The sequence below is a fragment of the Procambarus clarkii genome, chromosome 40, assembly GCF_040958095.1.
Source record: "Procambarus clarkii isolate CNS0578487 chromosome 40, FALCON_Pclarkii_2.0, whole genome shotgun sequence".
NCBI lineage: Eukaryota > Metazoa > Arthropoda > Malacostraca > Decapoda > Cambaridae > Procambarus > Procambarus clarkii.
In genome coordinates, this window is record NC_091189.1 from 24713402 (window position 1) to 24727601 (window position 14200).

At 42.8% G+C, this 14200-nt stretch overlaps 2 long non-coding RNA genes across 2 annotated transcripts; one reads left to right on the forward strand and one right to left on the reverse strand.

The window, feature by feature from the left end:
* Positions 1 to 5983: 5983 nt before the first annotated feature.
* LOC123757983 (uncharacterized) lies at positions 5984 to 6914 on the reverse strand. Its single transcript, XR_006772833.2, has 2 exons — positions 6885 to 6914; positions 5984 to 6095 (listed from the first exon to the last, which is right to left on the reverse strand). It is a non-coding gene; the product is annotated as an uncharacterized lncRNA (long non-coding RNA).
* Positions 6915 to 11354: 4440 nt separating this feature from the next.
* On the forward strand, positions 11355 to 12630 carry LOC138372953 (uncharacterized). The gene is made up of 3 exons (XR_011231024.1): positions 11355 to 11903; positions 12044 to 12172; positions 12552 to 12630. It is a non-coding gene; the product is annotated as an uncharacterized lncRNA (long non-coding RNA).
* Positions 12631 to 14200: the final 1570 nt, after the last annotated feature.

Consider the following 14200-nt stretch of genomic DNA (forward strand, 5'->3'; position numbering starts at 1 on the left):
ATGTCCTCTCCTAAAGTCAGGTTTTTCAATTGCATCAACCTTCATATTTTCTTCCAGATTATAACGCATTGCATAGTTTATTCCCAAAAAGACATGGTCACTTTTACCCAAGGAAGGAAGGTACTGAATGTCAAATATTTCTTCCTCCTTCCTGGTAAATATCAAATCTAGCATGGAGGGGACGTCCCCTTCCCTCATCCTCGTAGCTTGTTTAACATGTTAATACAAGAATGTTTCCAGGATGAGGTCTACAAATTTACAGGTCCAGAAATCTCCTGTTTTAGCTTCATATGCTTCCCAGTCTATGGCTTTCAAGTTGAAGTCGCCGACTATCAACAGTCGTGAACTATCGTTATCCGTTCTCGCTATGATCTCTCATTATTGTTATAAGACCTTCTCTTTTACTATCTAGCTCCTCCTTTGACCATGTGCTGCTTAGTGGTGGACTGTATGCATTTATGATCATTAGTTTATCATCCTCATGGCAGATCTCTAGTGCTATTATGTCAACTTCTTATGGATTGGCAGTCATTATTTTGTTCACCTTTAGGTGTTCTTTCACAGAACACCTTTCGGTGGCGTTGCTGTGCAACGCCACCGCCTTTCCTAATTTTTCTGTCCCGTCTCCAAATTGAGTAGCCCCTTGGGAATATGACTTCATTTAAAATAATATCTTCAAGTTTTGTCTCCGTAGTGCAACAATGTCTGGTGTCTGCAGCTGTATTACATCACTTAACTCCAGTATCTTCGATCTCACTCCATCTGTGTTGGTGTATGCAATCTTCAGGAACCTGTTCCCTCTCTTCTTATTTTTCACTCCCCCTCTCTCTAATGATTTTGTTGGTTTGCCTTTATGTACCACTTTACTGGTCTGCCTACCCCTATCACTTTGTAGAAAAAAGAATTGATTTCTTCTTCATTCGTGCTCTCATTTAAACGTTTTGCCTCGGCAAGGTTCAGTTTCAGCTTCTCTCTATCTCCTTTTGAAAGATCACGTCTTAACAACCACACTTTCCCATCCTCATCACTTTGTAATTTTCTAGCATTCCTTAGTACTTCTTCCATCTGTTTGGCACCATTTAGGGTGATCCTCAAAGGTCGATCTTTCCCTTTTACATATCTGCCTATTCTCCTGTAGTCGCGCACATTCTCTATGGTTGTAAGACCTTCCACGAGGCCAACAATTTTATCTACTACTTTTGCTTTTTCTACAGCTCTTTCTGACCTAGATGTTATCTCCTCTTCTCCTAGATGCACAAGTGCAGTGTCTATGCATGTGTGTGTGTGTGTGTGTGTGGTGTAATATATATATATATTATATATATATATATTTTTATTTTTTTTTTTTTTTCCTTTATTGTGTATTTAAAGGTTACAAAACATACAAGACAAATGCCTAAAGGTTATGGATCTCTTGAAGCTCCTCCGCTTCTGGACAGGAACCGAGGACACAGCAAACATTTCCCCTCTGGATCGCCACACTGAGACGCTGAAACAAATAACTGGAAGCCCTTGGGTCTCTGGTGACGTCGATGAGCTTGGAACCCAATTCCTTGAGAAATCCCAAGGCACTCTTGCCCCAGGGGCCATGGGTCTCAGACGCTATGGGAACAACGAGGCATTGACCTTCCAGTCGCCTGTACTTGAGTGATTTTGCTGTTTCCCTGTGGTTGGCCGCCCCACCTGCTTGATCAGCTCCGAAGTGTACATAGGTGTCAGCCAGGGTGGATACACATGTGTAGTCCCACACCAACCATCTACCCTCCTTCCATGAGTATATGGTGATGCCATCAGGGCGAAGTGCGGGGAAATCCGGGTTTTGGACCCCTAGGATGCGAGGTTCTCTCTCTGCTGGGCACCTAGCTGAGACGAGGCTTCTCTTGATGATGTCATTGACCTCGTTGTGTCTTGCATGCCAGCCCTTTGTGCTTCCGCAATGCAACCCATGCAGTCCGTATTGGTCTGCTTCCACCCTGTTGCACATACACTTGTATTCAGTGTGAATTGGGGCACCAAGGCGGAGGGCCACTGCTACACGAAGGGATTCTGGATCTAGGTGCGTGCCCATTGCTGACATGGGTACTGCCAGGAGGAAGTCTCCTGCATGGGGGGCACGCACTGCTCTGAGGCGGGCTTTCTCCTTGTCTGATGTTGCGACGCTGAGCATGGCATCAGCTACTTTTTCCACTAGAGGGTGGTCCCAGCCGGACTGTTTGTGTTGTTTTGTTGGCTCTATAATGGTTCCTGGGGCTGCAAGAACATCCCACTGATTTGAACATTCAGTGAAAGCAGGATCGTGTATTCCTGCTGAATCTCTCAGGGTTGCAGGTAAAATATCTCTGACGAGGTCGTGCGATGCATGAGAGGAGGAAAGGAAGGCTGGTAGAGCAATTTGGGAGGCTGTGCGGACACCAAGGCCGCCGAGTCTTACAGGAAGGGTTGCTTGCTCCCACTGAGAGTCGTCCAATGGCAGGTTCAGGACTTTCACCAGCATGGACCTCAGAAGGGTGTCATACACATTTAACTTAGGGCTGCTGTAGGATGGAGAACATCTCAGAAAGTAGGTCAACTTAGGGAGAGACAGGCATCTTGTAAGGAGAAAGAGAGCATCATGGGCATCAATCTTGTCAATCCTGTCCAGCATTCTCTTTAGGTCAGTGATTTTTGCAGCCAGGACCTCCTCCGATTGCTCGTGGGCCAATGGGGGCACCCAGGAGAGTGCAGTCCGGTGGCTCGACAACGAGAATGTCTGGAAGAACATTTTGTATTTGCCCAGTGATGTCTGGGTTGCGGGAGATTATTTCACATTTGGATGCATTGAGAATGAGGCCTAAGGCTGCTCCCTGCTCCTGGATTTTCCTTATATCCTCCAAAATGGTTTCCGGAGTTCCAGCTAGAGTGCCATCATCCAGGTACCAGATGTTTAGCTCGCTTGTCAGACTATCAGTGACCTCTTTGATAGCTAGGCAGAAAAGGAGGGGGGGGCTAAGGGGTCACCTTGTTGGACACCTTCACAGGAGTTAAGCTTCTTTTTGGGAAGCATGAAATTAAGAGTCCCCACTGTAGCACGATCGGATGAATGGGTAAAGGGGACGGAAATGGTTGTGTACAGCCTTGAGGACAGCGTCTCGTCTGACTTGATTGAAGGCATTTTTGAAGTCAAGCTTTACTAGTGCCTTCTGGTCTGGTCTGGATATATTATATATATAATATTATTAAACAAATTACAGCCCATCCTCCTGTTTTGGTAGTACAGTACATTACTTACAATTACGATGAAGACTATAGTACTGTATATATTCCGACGTACAACTGAATTAGGATGTAGAAATCTGAACTATTGAGTTGGACAAACGACTAAACCTGTTTAGGCCTAATATAGTATGTGCTATACTAGGCCTAGGAATATTTAAGTTTGTTTTAGCTTAATTAAGTTATTTTAAAAATTCCATGCTAGTCAGTATACTATTTATTTATTAAATATATATACAAGATACATTGGGTTTACAAGAGTACACAACATTGATGCTTTTATATTCTGAAGCCACTAACCCTCATAGCATTTCGGGCAGGTCCTACGGAGCCATGAATACTTTCTCCAAACAGATGAAACTATGAAAATTAGACGAACAGAGGCATCAAATGAAAAATTCTGTCCATTTGTTCTTTTATCAGCCTGGAATTGATCCCTGATCTGTGGATTGCGAATTCCACAGGGGAATCAGAGAGATCAAGAGAAACAGGGGAGCACACTTCATCAAGGGTAGTAACCAAGGGGACCTCCATAGCTGGGACTGGGGACTATACCCCTGAAATAGGAGGGGACGCAGGGATAAGAAGTCGGAAGGTGGGGAAGAGAGGGATGCCTTCTTACCCACTGGGGAGGGAGGAGCCAGCCAAGCTTACGTTTCTACCTCAGACAGACGTACCAGCAACAAAATACTGAGCGAAAGCCTCCATAGTCTCAACCGATCAACATGAAGATTGCTGGGAGGAGGATGGACAACAGCCTGGAGGGCAGAGGAAAGATGGCACAGGAAACGGTGAAGATTGGGAAGGAAGGAAACACCAGACGGAGAACCAGGAGGAAGACTTCCTGGTTCAGAACACAGGAGCAGCAGATGAGGTGGTGGTGGTCTGTTCAAGGTATGGAGACAGAAAGGCGAGGAAAGAAGTGAAACGCAACAACACACGAGCACAAGACATGCCAGCGAAAGAGGGGAGACAGCGTACTTGGCATTTCGCCTCGGAGAAAGATAAATGATCGCAATGTTTCAAATTCAGGATGGCTTCCTTAAATTTGTAGTGTACACACATGCAGAAGGTAGGGTGGGCATCATCTCAATTGATGCAGTGAGCTTGGGAAGAAGAGCACTGTCTAAAGAGTGACCCAGTCCCCACACAAGGGGCATAGACACTGCACTTGTGCATTTAAGGGGACCATGTCCAAATTTCTAGCACTTATGGAATCGCCTAGGAGAGAATGTACTCCTGAATGGAGCATCTGGCACCAGCAAGAATTATAGAATGAGGAAGGGACCTATTAAGCGATGTTCACAACTCGAAGAGGCTGATGACTACCAGACTACAAGTTAGTTAAGTGAACATATCAATCTAGAGGATAGAATGGCCTTTGGCTTCAAGGTGGCAGTCTTTCAGGTCCCCAACACCAGTCACATGGTGCGGGAGAACTGCCAATGCTGGCATTTAACCGGGCATTCTTCGAGATTTGAACAAGGCTCTCTCCAACTTCAAATATGTTTATCGAGACAAGAAAATACATCTCAAAAGGGATAAGTAGCTTAGGCTATTTCAACCCCCACCAGGTCTCTCCAATGCAGGACGAGGCCAAGCGGGCAGCTGCTTCCTGAAAAGGGGCTGCAACAACATGTACCAGTACGGATGTGGTTAAGTGACACTGAATCAACTAGGTGTTTATGAAGGAAGAAATCATCATGGTTGATATCAATACTTAATAATCCATGCAGCAGGACCAAACAAAGCTTGGAATATATTAGAACTGGAAGGAATCGTGCGAGTGCGTCTGTGGAGGGATTGGCGCCGAGCACCCTCCAGTAAGAGGCAAAACATCACCAGTAAGACAACTATACTGGTAAAAGGCATAGTTGTCACAATGAGAGGAGCCACACTCATGTGATGTGGTCATTCCTGGGGGCTCAACCCTGCCACAGAGGTGAGAGGGGTGCAGAAGGGGGTAGTTGGGAGGGTCAGAGCAGCTTAATCTGGGCCCAATGTAGCAGGAGCCCAGCCTTCCAGCACAATCTGACTCTTTGGGGGGGGGGGGGGCCGGGCTGGTCGCCAACCCCACGAGCCTGGTTAAGAGAAGTCGGTTCAGTTTCCATACAGCATCGATTCTAAAAGTCTGGATCCTAGAGACAGGGCAGCCAGGTAGGTCAAATGCTGGCCAATGCAGGAAGGGATGCGTCATCCCCAGCGGTGCTCCACTTTTTTAACAGGCGAGTCCTACTGCCTCGTACGTTCTCCCCACACTGGTGCAAAGACCCCCATTCTCCCTTTTGTTCCAGCCTGGACACCCAACCATCCACTGAGGGCAGCCCCTCCAGCTGCAGGTTCGGCGACTCACAAGAACCCTACGGGTTATCATGAGATGATTTCGGGACTTAGCATCACTGCGGCCCAGTCCTCTACCAAGCCTCCTTTTTGTTACACACCCGCAGGAAGCAGCCCGTAACAGCTGTCCAACTCCCAGGTACTGTACCTATTTACTGCTAGGTAACAGGCCCGGGCATCAGGATGAAAAACTGCCCATTTGTTTACACCTCCACCGGGGATTGAACCTGGGACCTCAGGCCTACGAATTCGAAGCACTGTTCACTCAGCTGTCGGGCCCCAGGGAGTCGTATGTGGGCCCTCTCACCACAAAATGTTTTAGGAAACATCAAAAAACTCCCACAAAAGTAATTAGCAATAATAATATAAATTGGTTAATAAAATTCTCAAGATGATGCTTTCATTTATTTTCCCTTTAGAAACACCAACTTATAAAACTTCAATAGCAGCATCTTTTTTTTCCTGGCACTTCCTCCCTTGAATGCAGCCGCACACTAATCCAGCTAAAATGAAAAAAGGATTCATTAATACAAAATAAATGGTATAATTATTAACATTTCCCAATGCTTAATATACCATACATACTATGAAGTATTTACATTTACAATATTAATTTTGTTTGTACACCAATTCAAAGCAACACCTATAAATTTCAATACAATAATTGGGTTTCAAAACACCAAGGATACAGTGGTTTTGCCCTAAAGTTACCTGCAATTTACTTTAAATTCACTCGTGCTACTTTCAAGGCATAAATGTAAAGTAAATTATACCGTCACAAAACATGACCAATTATTAATTGAACAAATAATTGAGAGTTCCTCCAAAGATGTCCACACAAGTAAAAAATAATTTTCTAAATACATTGGAAAGTAATGTTCTCAATAATGTAATATCAATGGAATAAAATTTCTGGACATTCTAAACCTGGCAAACATTTCATGCATTATACAATATCCAGATGCATTTTTAATCCTTGGAGTAACTTCCAATAAAAATAACGTTTATATTTACAAATACTGTATTGCAGGATAAAACATGTTTGCAAGGTTAATTATCTTAAAGCCAAAACACTCAAAACTAGTATAGTATGCCAGTCTAAGAACACACAATACTGATGCAACAGGAACGACCTCGTCAAAAGAGGACTGCTGTGGGGGAAGGGGGGGGGGGGGGGGGGGGGAGCAGTAACAATACTGTATAGTGGACAGTATTCTTCTACTGAATTAGTGCCTATAGAGTACAATTAATCCAAGCACAACACACACCAAGTATAATCATGGCACGGTTACCTGTAAACTGCACCAGCACTCAGTCCACCTGAGTATGTAAAATTTTGTAAATACAGTAAAATGAAACTCATTAACAATTGCCACACAGCTTTTCAAACTAAACTAGTGCTAAAAACTTGAGAGTACAGTGTTCAGTTATTATCAATTTGTATCAAACAAAATTACACTAGCTTGTGCACACACATGAATGCTTAAATACTTAAAATTAAAGTTTCAATCTAGTAGTCATTGTTACGCAGCCTGTGCTAAAGGTGACAATCATAGGAGGCAAGATGCTATCAGTGGGTTTGAATTTCAATGCCTTTAGAGCTAACAAATGTGCATGGGTATTTTTAGGTGTCCAGGCATGCTGAACACACTATGGTCACTATGCATGGGAGACAATTGTGAATATGACCCCAGCTTGCAGCTAAGTGGAGAGTTGCCTTATCATTTATTACTCATCTTGTTATATACACTTATGAAAACACCAATGTATTACTGAAGTTTTAACTATTTAACTGCCTCCCCAAGCCTGGCCTCAGGCTGGGTTTGGTGAGTAGATGAACTCCCAGAACCTCATCAGGCAGCTATATTTGAAAAAGTATGCAAGATTTTTTGTAATACTACACTGTTCTCTCATACTGCAGATTCTGTAACTCCACTACTCGGCTATTTCCATCCCAAATCCCTATGGGTACTTTTATCCAAGATTTCTTGCAATTACAGATCCTATCCATAATGATCGAGGTTGTCAGGTTGCACCGGCATTATGTCCCTCAAAGATTTACAGACTTGCTCTTCTGTCCCCCTTTCCTTGGCCATCTTGTTTGATGATGCCCCCAATTTGTAGTAGGATCTTAAGGATAAATTATTCAGTATACATAAGTCTCCTTCAGCACCCACAGCAACCAGCACATCTGCTCATAATTCCAGAGATTTCATCATATGCCTTTACATAAATTTCACAAATACGTAAGTGTGGGTTTTATCCTATATTCACCAAGTTGTGCTTGCGGGGGTTGAGCTCTGCTCTTTCGGCCCGCCTCTCAACTGTCAATTGTATCAACAACTGGTACCAACTACTAACAATTTTTCTTCTTCACCCCCCTCCCCCCAGGAAGTAGCCCATAACAGCTGTCTTAACTCCTAGGCACCTATTTACTGCTAGGTAACAGGAACATCAGGGGTGAAAAACTCCACCTGTTGTTTCTCACCGACTCCGGGAATCGAACCCCGGACCGCAGGATTACGTGTCCAGCGTGCTGCTGTCCACTCAGCCACTGCCCCCCCCCCCCATGTTATGCCTGAGAAGACATTACCATTACTTATTGTCTGTTTAGTGGGGATTTCTGGTAACCTTGGTTATCTTGAGATGATTTTGGGGCTTTAGTGTCCCCGCGGCCCGGTCCTCAACTAGGCCCCCTACCCCCAGGAAGCAGCCCGTGACAGCTGACCAACACCCAGGTACCCATTTTACTGCTAGGTAACAGGGGCATAGGGTGAGAAACTCTGCCCATTGTTTCTCGCCGGCGCCCGGGATCAAACCCGGGACCATAGGATCAAGTCCAGTGTGCTGTCTGCTCGGCCTCCATCGTTCAATTTAATTTTTAATGCCAAAAAGAGCGTTCTTTCTCACATTCAGTGTTTTGGTACAGTACTCTAAGAGAGTGCAATTGTATGCTTTTGAGCTTCTTTACATCACTAGTATGTATGCTGTGAAGTATGAAGAGTATGCTGTGGTTGGAAGCTCTATGACCAGTCAACAGTGTATATTCAAGCTGTACAAGGCAACTTCTACAGGTTCCTAAGGGTTGATCAAGCTCCTCTTTCACTTGCCAGAGATGGCAGTAACCCCAAGGTACCAATAGGTCAACCCATTCAAGAACTTCAACACTGATATCAACACAGTACTGTACTTGGCCCTTGACTAAATAATTTTGGCTAAATAATTCACTATACAATTACGTATGTTTAGTCTTTTAACCAATCCATTAAGCCCTTCCCCTAGTTTACTTATTTGTGTAGGGACTCCACAAGAGTGGAGTGGGACTCAAGAGGAAGAGTGGAGAAAGAGGGGAAGGAATAGAGGAGATTACAAAGGGGGAAGGGAGGGGCAAAGTGGGGGGAGGATGGGATGTGGTGAGTGGGCAAGTGGATGGGTGAGTTTTTAGGTATGCTTTAATTTTTCTATACTTTCAGGGAACAGCACATGACAAGGGTGGTGTTGCATCATACTACTGCTTGCTTTACAAGTTCTGGGGTATTGTAACAAGTTCAGTATTTCAACAAGTTCCTCTACCCACCCACTTCTCCTGGATCAGAGCATAGAAATAACATTAACGTGATGTATGAATGAGAAATCGGGAGCAGCCTTGATGAGGATTCGAATCTATGCTCTGGGTACTCCCAAGCAAACTATTTGGACAACTAGGTCATGACATGGTAAAAATATAATTTTTACCATGTCGTGACCTAGTTGTCTAAAGCGTGTACTTGGGAGTGCCCAGCGCATGGATTTGAATCCTCATCACAGCTCCTACTGATTTTCTTCAAGATCAGAGTTCAGCTGCCTGCCACTTCCCTCACTTCCCCCATACCATCAGTAGGTTTCATCTATTAAATCATAGGACCACCTCAACCCTAGAGGTGTACATTGCCTAATAAAGGTATTGCTAAGTGGTGTGACATACATACCTAAAGGTCTGAGTATAGAAGCAGATACACTCAAATAGATAAACACACTCGACGTACTTACACAAATTGGTAAAGTCCTAAAATATACGTACAGACATGGATACATTTTCAAAGGTCTTAATACAACATGTATGCGAGAGAAGTCGTACATTCTTTCTAAGTAAAGGAGGGGGTATTTAATGGATCCATTTTCAAAATATAGAACAGATCCTATGAACTTCCTTCAAATTTCTTCCAAAATTTCCTCCAAACAGCTTTGTGCCGAGCTTCAATTTTCTCCACACATTATATTCAAGCTTAATAGCACCATGCTATGTAAACAGTTAGCCAGATAAACAGGCAGGCATACAAACAGGTAAGTAAATGCAATCAGGTTGGCAGAGATGGTGTTGACCAATCCACACTAGAAAATGAAGGGACGACGACGTTTCGGTCCGTCCTGGACCATTATCAAGTAAATTGTGAGAATGGTCAGACAATCTACTGTAACCCCGCGATTATCTGGGATTCAAACATCCGGAAAACGCCCTTATACGTCCAAAATTGTGATCAGATAAAGTTATCACAATATTCGGCCAAAATAGCCACAGGGACCGGATTAAAGCTGGTTTGGTCGGATAAAATTTTGGGGCCCGGTTAATTTTCTGCCGAAATTACACTATCCGGTCAGTCGCCTGGATAATCATGGCTTTGTCTGTATATGAAAACATGAGGCAGGCCGTACGGTATTAATCCCGTCTGACCATGACTTGAGGCGCATGGTGTAGGTGTAGGTGGGGGTGGGGTGGGTGGGTGGGTGGTGTCGGGGGAGAGGTGTTGGGAGGGACCACCTGGGGGGATGGGGAGTGGCCTAATTAGTAATTACTGTACAATTATTGATTCTTATATGGTACGAAAATCAAACCAAGCGCCTTCAACAAGTGAGGTGGCGCATGCAACCCAAGCGCCTTCAACAAGTGAAGTGGCGCATGCAACCCAAGTGCCTTCAACCAGTGAGGCTTCCTAAGCTTACAGTGAAAACTAACTTTCCCTAATGAACTGTACAGTAATTTTAAGTGTTAATTTTAGTGTTGTGTTACTATAAGTTACGTAAATTGTCAAGAATTTTTAACTTCAAGATGTGTCATCAATCAAGAAGGCGAACAACAAGGTAGGTTGAGGTTTCTAGTTGAATATTTAATAATTATATGTGACATGGCAATTCAAATTATGTTGTTTGTAATATAAAAATAGTTGGAAATGGTTAGTTTTAGACTCGTAGGTGAAAAAGTACCATTATCCGAAAAATGTGCTAATCCAGCTGGGGGTACTTCCCATATAGTCCGGATGATCGAGTGGAGACTACTTGATAATGGTCCAGGATGGACCGAAACGTCGTCGTCCCTTCATTTTCTAGTATGTGATTTGGTCAGCATACTTCAGCTACGTTATTGTGACTCATCGCCTGCACCTGGCAGAGATGGCTTGCAGAGGGCTAGATATCACTTTTTCAGCTTGTGGACAGACTGGCTGGCTAGGTTAGCCAAGATTATGCAACACTACAAGTCACCTAACCCCCCCCTTCTCAGTTCAATTTAAGGTGGCGTTATCATTGTTTGGCCGAAAAAATTCGGCCAAACACGAAAAATTTATAAAAATACTACAACGTTCTGGCAACACCGTGGTGCAAACCGTTTAATGTTATGATAATAAATAACGTAATTAGAGCAAATTTTCCAGCCGCAATTGCCCGAAATCGGGTCCTCGCGGCTCGGGTGCGCCGTAGGGTGATGCGTCATACGTTGTAAGCGTCTAGTATTTCGCAATAGAGTGGAGAATATCTTGTTATGCATATACAAATTATAAACACACTCGCTGGCAACTGTCTTCTGTGAGAGGGAGGGGCTATAATCCGATTGCTGGCTTAGTCACCCTCTCAGTGTCTGTGCCGGTGGTCGCATGCCTGACGCGCTCGCACAGATCGTATTTTCTTGCATATACTGCACAATGGATATAGTATCGGACAAGAAGAAAGCTCTAAAGGCAAGAGCTCTACACGTTAGCCAAGTAAAGAAGGAGCGTAAAGCCACACTGAGGCAAAACAAGAGTTCCCTTGAGTGAAGAGAGAGGGCAGCCTCCCGCCCCCACAACACACTACCTCGCCTCACACCCAGGCACCCACACCTCCTGTGGCACCTGCCACACCTCTGTGGCACCTGCCACACCTGCTGCGCCTGCCACACCACCTGCGGCACCTGCCACACCACCTGCGGCACCTGCCACTCAAGATCTTAGACCTGCAACTCAAGACGTTCTCCCTCTTGATGTTGCAAGATGTTGCATATTTCAGACCAATTATATTAGGTTAGTATGTATTATGTTTTATATCTTGATACTATATCATAAATAATTGTAAATATAAAGCTGCTGTCTTTTTTTTTATTTTTTTTTATTTTTTTTTTTTATTTTTTTTTTAATAATTTTTTTTTTTTTTTTTTTATCAGGCGATCTTCATGGAACTTACACACCTTACTGAAGGAATGCCAATCTACAAGGGTGGTAATTTTGATTGAAATTGGTAGTTCATCAACCTCAGCCAAAGGTGGCTGAACTTTGACCTTCATTTTTTACAGGTAACTAATTTGCAACTATATGGTTGAATAACTTTTTTATTTATTATTCAATTTACATGGAACTTGCACATTATATGTAGAGTCTGTGCCTCTAAAAACTCAAGTTATATATTTCCCCTAAGATCATTTATTGATTTTATATATATTTATAAACATCATTTTGTTGCATAATTTTTTGGGTGAACTTTGAAAATTTGTATTATTGCACTAAATAGGTTTGGGATAATAATGCCACTAGACAACCTTTATTATATAGTATTGTGATAGCTGAGTATCATAGAAATAATATCAGTTGATATTTGTATTTGTTATATCAACTTTAAAACATGTAAAAAAATGGTTAAAAAAAGTTTTTTTTTTTTTCTCCCTCTCTATTTAGGCTGCGATGCTGAAACTTGGACCACTTGCAGCCCTCTTCAGGTGTAACACGTCAATAAATTTTCATTGCACTAGAACAACTTTTATGAACCCTAACTATCGCCCCCTTAAGCTTTCTAGTTTAATTCTATTTTTGCAAGAATGTAGAATTGACAACAGTTGTAAACCCCTTGTATTTATTTGTAAATATTTAAATAAATACCAGTACAAACTCCACACATCGCACCCTTTATGTCCCACATTCCCTCACCTCCCTGATGTCCATGTCCTTCCTCTCACTCCCGAACACCCTCTCCCTCCATCCAGTCACCTTCCCCTCTCCAAAGACCCACCTTTGCCATTCACACAGAATCCCCTTGCATAAAAACATATGAATTACAAAATGCTGTGATGAACACCAAGGGAAAACAACAACAACCTGCTTGCCACTGACACCTGTTGCACCAATGCTTGTTAGTGAATTTGTCGCTGTATTAGAACTTTGAAAGTAGAGGATTGGTGCATGTAACGGAATTTGCAGTTTTCAATGAGGCTTTATCAAAAGGATCATGGTATTCTTTTTTCTAACAAAGGTTTTAATTAGAATGACAGTACAAGATACTGTAATTATAGAATAAATCCAATGGAAAGTACAGTTGCACAAACGCAATTATGTATAACATCTACAACTAACTTCCTACTAGTAAATTGTAAAAGTATTGGTGGAACATAGGTTGAAGCTTGCAAGAGAGCTTAACAGGCTTCAATAAACTTCCAAATCAGCCAATTTGTACTGACTGGTCCTGTGGGGCTGCTAACACAATCATCATAGACCAGGCAATCACCAGAAAATCCCAGCACCAAGCCGGGTTGCACGAGTAGAAGTCCTCAAAATCATCAGGAGGTAGGTAAAGGGTCACCAATAAATATTACCAGAAAGGACACACACATCCATTTAAAGTTTACCCCCCCCTTTCCAACATTTGAGATTGCACCACACCTCCCCACACTGCATTTACTAGTGTTGTAGCCAGAGTACTGTAATTATTTTTCTTGTATGCTTCATACAAATAATTTTGTATATTATTATTAAAAAGAAACTAGGTAACCTTGAACCTAACAACTACTCTGCACCATAATGTGCACATTCATAGGGTTTCAGAAATTCTATTTAACCACAATTAAGCTTTTCAAAAGGGGGTAATTTTTCCAAGTATAGTACTTCCTAACTAGTTACACAGCATTTTAATACTGTACAAATGATCAAATAATATTAGTTTGACAGGAAAAATTAATTCTTACCTTTTTAAAGCCAATATCAGCTGAATATTCTCTGAAGCACTGACGACACATCATTAGGCCATATTTCCTGATGAGTCCATGACGGTTAGAGCACGACCGGCTGAAATAAAAAGCATTATGCATGAACAAGTAGAACACACACAGTACAAAGAAAAAGATCAATTTAATGTACAGTAATTTAACCCTCAAACCACTAGGGGCCCAAATGGAATTCACACCCAGACGCAAAAAAGTGTTCATTTTTGTTCCTGATCACTGAAAAAAATAAAAAAAAATCGTAGGTGGCATATTTTAGCCGCAATAGGGTAGGGAAGTGTGGCAAAAAAGGGGCGTTGGCAGAGCCTTCGCCAGACGAGGTCTACTCCGCCC